Source organism: Vicugna pacos, chromosome 9 (assembly GCF_048564905.1).
Source record: "Vicugna pacos chromosome 9, VicPac4, whole genome shotgun sequence".
NCBI classification, from domain to species: Eukaryota; Metazoa; Chordata; class Mammalia; order Artiodactyla; family Camelidae; genus Vicugna; species Vicugna pacos.
Window position 1 is genome coordinate 14,895,403 of NC_132995.1, and position 8,763 is coordinate 14,904,165.

Consider the following 8,763-nt stretch of genomic DNA (forward strand, 5'->3'; position numbering starts at 1 on the left):
AATTTTAGTTCCTTGTGGCTGAATGCTCTTTGCCAAATGCTGGCATGCCCCACTCTCGTACTCTTCAGCTCTTTTTTCAAATGTCATCCTCTTACTGAGACCTTTCTGTAACCAACTTATTTAAAATTATAATCCCCAAATGGCCCTCTATGCCAGTTTTCCTTACTTCATTTTTCTCCATAGCACTCACCACCATCTGACAATATATTTTTTACCTATTTACTTACAGTCTGTTTTTCCTAACCAGAATGTAAGCCTCAGGAGGGAGGAATTTTTGACTACTATGACCACCGACATCTCCCTAGTACCTGAAATGGTGCCAAACACAAATCGTTCAATACTTACTGAATACATAAATATACTATGTTGGTAGCAATGTAAATTGATTTATTTCTTTTGAGAACTATGTGCCTATTTTTATCAAATCTATAAACATAACTTTGATCCAGCATTTCCACTTAGAGTAAACTATGATGTGACTGTATCTGCACATCTCTGCAAAGCAATACAGACAAGTATACACACTTGTACCTTCAATCCCATAAGCCTGGAAACAACCTAAATGTCCATTAGTAGGAGACATGTTAAACAAATTAAGTGTTGATAGAGAAAAAAAGAAAATTCTGACACAATAGAATACATACCACCATTTATATGAAAAGGAAAACTGAAGGCTTATATATATTCATATTTGCAGCACAGACACATAATATATGCTGGTTTATACATAGACTACCTCAAGAAGGATACACATGAAACTCTTAAAAGTGACCGCATCTTTGAAAAAGAACTACAGGACTGAGGGACAGAGATAAGAGACTTTCTCACTGAATATCTTGATGTTCAAAAGTTGTTACTAATTCATGTATCATATTAAAAAATACAGACTCATACACTCATACATACATACACACACACAGCAGAAAGGCAGAACTGATTTCTAAGGCAAAAACTTCTGAAAGAGGGGTGGCAGGGAGGGAGGCAGGAGTTTGTTGATGTAAAATGGGGCACTGTGTAAGAAGACAACAGGAAGGATGATCACAGATGTGAAACATAATGCCGAGGCATGTAATCACTGAGAGAATGAGAGGAACTGGTAAGTAATAAAAAGGAAACTAAATACCAGACGACACGTAAAGATCTAAGACATATAAAAGACAACGCACGAGGGAAGGAGTCTACACACATCGGGAGAGGTGAGACTGAGGGTGTCGTGAAAGAACCATCACACAGAGGCAGCACAAATGAGTGCGAAGTGCTGACATGCAGAATAGAGATGAGGGGGCACGTGGCCCTCGGGAATCTACTAAGAAGTAGACTACTGAAAGAAAAAATGTCCTTCAGCTATCCAAAGAATTCATACCAACTGATACTCTAGGACTAGGGCCTCTAAGAAAACATCCTTAAAAGCATTTCAGAGGTGGCAATGCTGACTGCACAAGTGTGACCTGCCTGGCTGTGATTCACTCACCTGCACAAATTTCTGTTCTACCTCTTCCTCCACCATCCAGAGTTCGTCTTCTTGCTTCAACAAAGGATCACACACAGCTTGGGCAGTTTATAACCTGCTACTGGGAAAACGACACAGCACTAGAAGGTTAATGCTGGAGCCAGAGTCCTGTCCTAGAACTCGGGCTGAGCCCAGGGCCGCCGGGCCTTCTGAAGGATGAGGAGGCTGCGGTTCCCAGGACTTCACGAGGAAGAGGTCCTGTGAAAAAGAACAAAGTAATGACTTTCTGCCTTAGAGATTAAAGCACACACAACTATATGAGCAAAGGGACTAAGACTATTTGGATTCCTGAATCTCAAAGCCATACTCATTAAACCACTTTAGGCTCCACAGATCCAGAACGGAGGAAGAAAGAGGGAATTTATTTTCAGAATTTTACTTACATAGGGAAAGCTGCCCATACCTTACACGACTGGTTCCTACAGTCCTCTAGCACCACGCTCCCACACAGCTTCCTGAGCGGATTACCTGGCAACTTATTCCTGGATGAATTCAATACTCTGATCTATGACTGTAACAACATAAGCCTATCAGAACCAAGCCACATGGATACAGTGCGTAGGAAGTTTTTCTTGACAGTATTCAGGAAAAAGAACAGCCAAAGTTTTCGTAGAGTCCTAATATTTACTTTGTTTGCAATATACCCTGAATGAAACTACATATTTAAAGTGTCCTGTAAATATATGTTCATCCATACATTCAAAAAGACGTTTTTAAGGACATTATTAGGACAACGGACAGAATTTGGATATGGACTTTGGATTAAATAATAGTATTGTACACTTTCTGGTTTTGATTACTATACCATGGTTAAGAATGTCCTCGTTCTTAGAAAAACAAATGCTGTACATTACAGCTATTACAGTATTACAGTACATTAGATATTACAGATATTACAGTATTCACAGATAAAGGGATAATGTATACAACTTAGTCTTACAGTTCAGTAAAGAAATTAAACACATATTTGCAGAGAGAGAAGGAAAAATAAAGAAAAAAAATACCAGTGTAAATGGTAAATTTGGGTAAAGGGTATATGGGACTTCTCTGTATAGACACCCTTCTCTAGAAAGGGTATATGCAAATTTTCTATAAAGCTGAAATCATTTAAAAAAAAAAAAGCAAAACCCTAAAAAAGCATAAGTTACTACTCATACACTCTATCTACCATGTGTTGAAAAAGCCTGGTCACCAATTTGTACTAGGGTGGCAGGTGGAAGGCTTAGGGCTGATTTAAACAGTAATGCACACAGAGATAAACACGAGAGGGCGAGTTGCCTAGAAACCACCTGCAAGAGGAAGGAGATCAAGTTTGATTTGGACATTCAGAGTGTCAGGTTTCTGAGGAACATGCAGGCAAATGTATCCAACAGAAAATTGCATATATAAACAAGGAGCTCAGAATAGGCCTAGAATGGAAGCAGGAATTTGTCAGTTGTCAGAATATCATTGCTGCTGAAGACCAGGGAGTAATGTTACTGTGAGTGTGGAGACAAGGAAAGGTTTCCAAGAAGGATGGAGGCTGCTTAGTTTGAATCTTCCAAGTACTACTCCTGAAAACCATATAAAACATCAAGAATAACAGGGTGACGGGTGCGTAGCAAGCAGCTAATCCATACACTACAATTTTAGTGACATTAGTAGAGAGAATTTACACTAACTCTAAATTATACGTAAGTATGGCTCAAAATACTCAAAATGGCAGAAGTGGTGCAGGAACCACAACAGTGTGACAGGTGTAGTAAGAAAGACTAGACAATGGTGAGAAGTCTTTGAGGTAACAGATCCCAGAAGTAACCAGCAAATATTCATTCTCAGAACTGGGGATTCACCCCGATAAAAATTATTGTAATCAAGTCTAATAATGAACAAAACTGGTGACCAAAACCCCTCCCAGACTCCACGTGTCTCTGTGAAAGGGAAACCCAAACAGGAGGCCTAAACAGGAAGTTGCAAAGAAGCCCAGGAAGAACTGGGAATGCTGAGGGAGAGTCTGAGGGCTTAGGGAGTTCAGAAATCTGCAGCTAATACTTCCTTACAGAATGAGTAGGCCTCACCTAAGAGGGAACTGATGAAAGCCAGACCTAGATTAAACCGAAAGAGACTGCAAGGGAAGCAGAAAAAGTAGGCTTAAAAAGTACTTGGGAGTGGGGTGACCCCAGATTTAGCAACTTCTAAAAGTGAATGCATCATCCTAGAAGGCAAGTTCCCCGAAGACTGATGGGAGGTGGAGACAGAAGTCGGCCTCAACCAGGTTAGGGTCATGGAGCCAGAGTGGTGTGGCAGTCCTTTGCTATTAAGACACCAGAAGAGGCATGTGAGCTTTGAAGCACAGAATACTACTATGTACTGCATACTAGGAGAATCTACCTCAAACAAACAGGAGTAAAAAAATATTTTCTTTATACTGTTTGAAGAGTATAATTTTCCAAGTTAAACTCATCTGAAAAATACTGTCACAAGCAGATAAAAAATGAAATAGAATGTAACAAAACTCATTTTTTAAAAAGACATAAAAACTTTAAGAAGCAAGCAAAGCTATAAAAAGAACACAAAGATAAATGAAGGACCTGAGTTAAGAAATGGTCACCAAAAGGAGGAAATGGAAAGAAAACAAAATAGGAATGGACATCTTACTTTTGTTCTGTTTGACTTTTTAAAAGACAGCAGTTATCAGAGTTTAGAGGGATTTGTGTTTTCTTGATTAATGTGATCTTTCGTGGTTGTTGCATCTGACACATAGCTGTGGCCTCTGCCTTAAACTTTTTGTTTCTACTCACATCCCCAGAGACACAGGCAGCACTGGCACATATATATATTGATAGTCATAATCTATATCTCATCACCAAAGCCAGCATCTTATATAAAGCAAACACTGGCAAAGGCATTTCTATTAAACTCTAAATAAAGATAAGGATGCCCACTGCCTCATTATTTAATATAAGTAATAATTCAGTAAGTTAAGCAAGAAATAAAATCAATTTATAGGAATCAACAAGCTTTATATATGTAACAGTAACTCTATTCATACTAGCAATATAAAAGATAAAGTACCTAGAAATAAACTTAGCAAAAAGTGTCTAAAATTTTAATGAAGAAAACTTTAAAACACTCCGAGGACCCAAAAGGAAACTGGAATATATAAAAGACATGTCATGTACATGGACAGGACTATTTAACATGACAAAGAGCTAATGTCCCTTTCCCTAAATTATTTTATAAATTTAATGCAGTATCAGTAAGTTTTCTTCCTAGCAAGCTGATTCTAAAAGTTTACATAGAAAAAACAAGCAATAGCTAGGTAACCAAAAAAGACAAGACATAAGAGGAAATTAACTATACTAGATATTAAAACAAAATTATAAAGCATATTTAATAAAAAGATAAATATTGGTATATGAATATAGACCAGACGATGGATGAATATAGTCCAGAAAGAGACAAAATACATGAGAATTTAGTATATGATCAAAATGGAATCTTAAAAGTGTTTAGGCCTTTTAATAAACAGTGTTGGAAGAACAGGTTTCCTAATAGAAAAATATAAACCTGGATGCATACCCAATATCATATGCCAGGATAAACTCCAAATGGATTAAAAATATAAATTGAAAATGAAATCCTATAAAAATTATAACTGTGTGAGGATCTGAAAGTATAGGTGAAACTTGGAGTGGAAAAGGCTTTCTATGACCATAAATGAAGACTGATAAATCTAACTATATAAAAATAAAAACCTCATGATTCTGCATGGTTTAAAAAAAAAAAGAAATGAACAATGTGAACAAGATCAAAATTTAAAACTCAGAAAAAAACTGCAACTCATTTCACATAGGGCTAACGTTTCTAATATAATGTAACAGCTCCTAGAAAAAGCACCCCATAGTACAATGGGAAAAAGGATATGAACAAGACAGTTCCCAGATAAATACATGTGGTCTTCAAACATATGAAGATATTCAACCTTACAAGAGTAAACCTACACCGAGATACCAATTTTCATTCATACCTTTAGCAAAAAAATCAAATATTCAGCACTACAGTTTGATGGTAAGGTCCTAGGAGGAAAAGGTGTTCTTGTGGACTGCTAATGGAAATGAAAGTACTTAGCTCCATAGGCAATTCCACTTGTAGCAACCTACTCTGGAGATAATCTTGCATAAGTACAGAATGACAACAGATAAAAATTATTCACTACAGTAATAGCAAAAGACTGTAAACAACCCAAGTATCCAACAGCAGAATCAACTACAGCACACACACACAATGGCATCTTATTTATACAGTAATTAAAAAAAAAAAAAGATGACTAAAAAAAGATCTCCAGGACATACTGTTAAGTGAAGAAAGTGAGGAATACAAATGTACACAGTACACATTTTATGTAAGGAAGGTGGGGAAACAGGAGGGAAGAACAAATACACATTAATGACCCAACAAACAAAAAAAATCCACTTGAAGGATAAACAAGAAACAAACAAAAAAACCCCGGAAACTATATATAATTGGGAAAGAGAAGAATATGAGGAGGGAGGGAAGCAGAATGAGATTATCTCTGAGATATCGTTTTCGTTGCATCATAAAAATGCATTACTTATTTTTTATATAATCAAATTCATTTTCTAAAAGCAGTCCTTGAACTTGAAAACAAATTGAAACAAATGACTCAACTGTACATTAACTTGGTAATACTATTCCTCAAAGAATTTATTTCAAATGACTTTAGAACAGAGAACTTTGACAGAACACCTTTACTGTGATGCATTCTAAGGACAAAAATAACTATAAAGAAAATTTTCAACAAGGTCCTACTGAACAGCACAGAGAACTACATTCAGTATCTGATAATAACCTATAATGAAAAAGAATATGAATATATACGTGTAACTGAATCACTATGCTGTACACCAGAAATTAACATAACACTGTAAATCAACTATACTTCAATTAAAACAACAAATTAAAAAAATTTTTTTTGCATGATATAGTATGTTTATAGTTACTATTACTATCAATATTGTTATTTTCAAACCGTTTTCCTTATACTGCAGGATAAAAGAAATAAGTACATATTTATGTGAAGCCATTTAAAATTTTTTACTATAAAGTACTGTTAGGAGCTAATTATGAGGTAAAAGTATTAAACCATTTAAACCAAATTAGAAATACTAATATGAACTCATGTTTTTTAAAAATGGATTTTCTACCCTGGTCTCTGAAATGGCCTTGAAACAATGTTACCTCTGCAGCCATGAGAACATCAAACACCCAGATCTTGGTTTCCAACACCATTCTCCAGAGAAAGGAACCAGAGATACCTGGAGAAACGGCTGATCCCAAGTCTGGGAGGGAAGGTACAAGGTGCGCTTTTAGTGTAACAAAGCTTTAAAAGTTAAATGGTGGCAAGTTAAATGAGACGAGGAGTCAGCATGAAGGAGCCTCTTTTAGCTAAAACTATGACAATATGACTACCAGAAATAAAACTAGTTATAGTTACTAGAACGTAGCTTTAAAATGATGCCTAAACAAGAAAAAGCCAGGACAAATTTGACACGATTTGAGGTAGCAATCAAATAAACATAGAAGAAATGAAAAAACTAGAAAATCATCACTTTGCTACCCTGAAAAAAATCACTGATTCAGCTAAGGATTATTTATTGGTGTTAAAACCTTCTATTAAATGACTGATGGGGAATGGACATTTGTATGGTGCCAAATTACGAAACCATGCAGATTACGTTTTCATTATAAAGGGAAAAATACAATCACTAAAGGTGGACCAGTCATACAGTATTTCTCTCCTGATGTTCTGCAATTTGAAGATCATCTCTGATATAGTCTGGCCCAAATTAAGTCACAACTGGGATTATAAAAAAAAATCTCCAAGGGGGGAGGGGTATAGCTCAAGTGGTAGAGCACATGCCTAGCATGCCTGAGGTCCTGGGTTCAATCCCCAGTACCTCCACTGAAAAATCAAATAAATAAGTAAACCTAATTACCTCCCCCCTGCAAAAAACAAAACAAAACAAAACAAAACAAAACAAAACAAAACAAAAAAGAAACCAGAAAAAAAAATCTCCAGCGGGGAGACTGTAGCTCAGTAGTAGAGTGTATGCCTAGCATGCACGAGGTCCTGGGTTCAATCCCCAGTCCCTCCATTAAAAATAAAAAATGAAATAAATAAGTAAAACCTAATTACCTCCTCCCCCCAAAAAAATTTTTAAAAAAAAATCTCTGAATTAGAATCACGAGAAAATAACCATCATAGAAATCAAAGAACAAAGCTCATGAAGGAGGTAGTGGAGTTTCTAAAGGTGAGTGTAACTTGAACACAGAAGCTTAACTTCCTCATTTCAGTTACAAAAAGAAATGTCAAAAAAAGGGTTTAAACCTGAAAACTGGAGCAACTAAATATCTGAATCTTTCAGAAATTTTTACCAGAAACAGTACGAATGACTGTACCATTTTTGAGGAAATATTATTTTGCCAATAATAGCAATAACCGCCCTGTGAATCAGACACTGTTATTTTCCTTATAATACTATGAGAAACTGAAGCAGCACAAGGTTTAAGTACCTAAGGTCACCAAGGTGACGTGGCAGAAGGGGTCTGGCTCCACGGCCTATGTCCTCCTTTAAAAAAAAAAAAACTACTTTGACTTTTAAATATATACTAAATTCATAAAGTTAGGGAAAAAAGCATAAAAAAGTATTTGCCTTTGTTCTATATATACCAGTACCTCTACCCTCAATAGAATATGATAGCCACTTTTATGTTTCCTGTGGATCTTTTGAGTTTTTTAATAGAAACAAACACAAGTATATTTATCTATTCTTATCTCTCCTATTTCTGACTCCAAATGAAGCATACCATGCATTCTGCATCCTGCATTTCTCACTTAACACATGTTTAAAGTTATTTCAGTGTCAGTATATAAAAAGCTTCCACTTCATTCTTTTGCTCAGCTGCAAATCATTCTATTGTATACATATACTATAATTTTATCAAACCAATCTCCTACCGATGGGCATGAATTGTTCTAACCTTTTTCTCCATGAAAACATCGTTGGCAGGAGCAATCTCCTACCTGTACCATTTCATGCAAATTCAGGTACATTTGTAGAATGAATTTTCATATGTAAAATTACTAGGTCAAAAAGAAAATACACACACAGTTACTACAGATACTATCGAACTGCCCTTCATAGGCCTGCTTCCTGATAATAGTAATACTATTTTAATTTCTGAGAATT

At 35.9% G+C, this 8,763-nt stretch overlaps 1 protein-coding gene across 1 annotated transcript in view; it reads right to left on the minus strand.

Annotated features, from left to right (window-relative positions):
- The window catches only part of LOC107034823 (uncharacterized), a 94,170-nt gene that overhangs the window by 83,500 nt on the left and 1,907 nt on the right, over positions 1-8,763 (minus strand). The window contains exon 2 of the mRNA XM_072968704.1: positions 1,472-1,708. The gene's annotated coding sequence lies outside the window, so the exon portion shown is untranslated. The remainder of the gene's footprint in view (positions 1-1,471; positions 1,709-8,763) is intronic.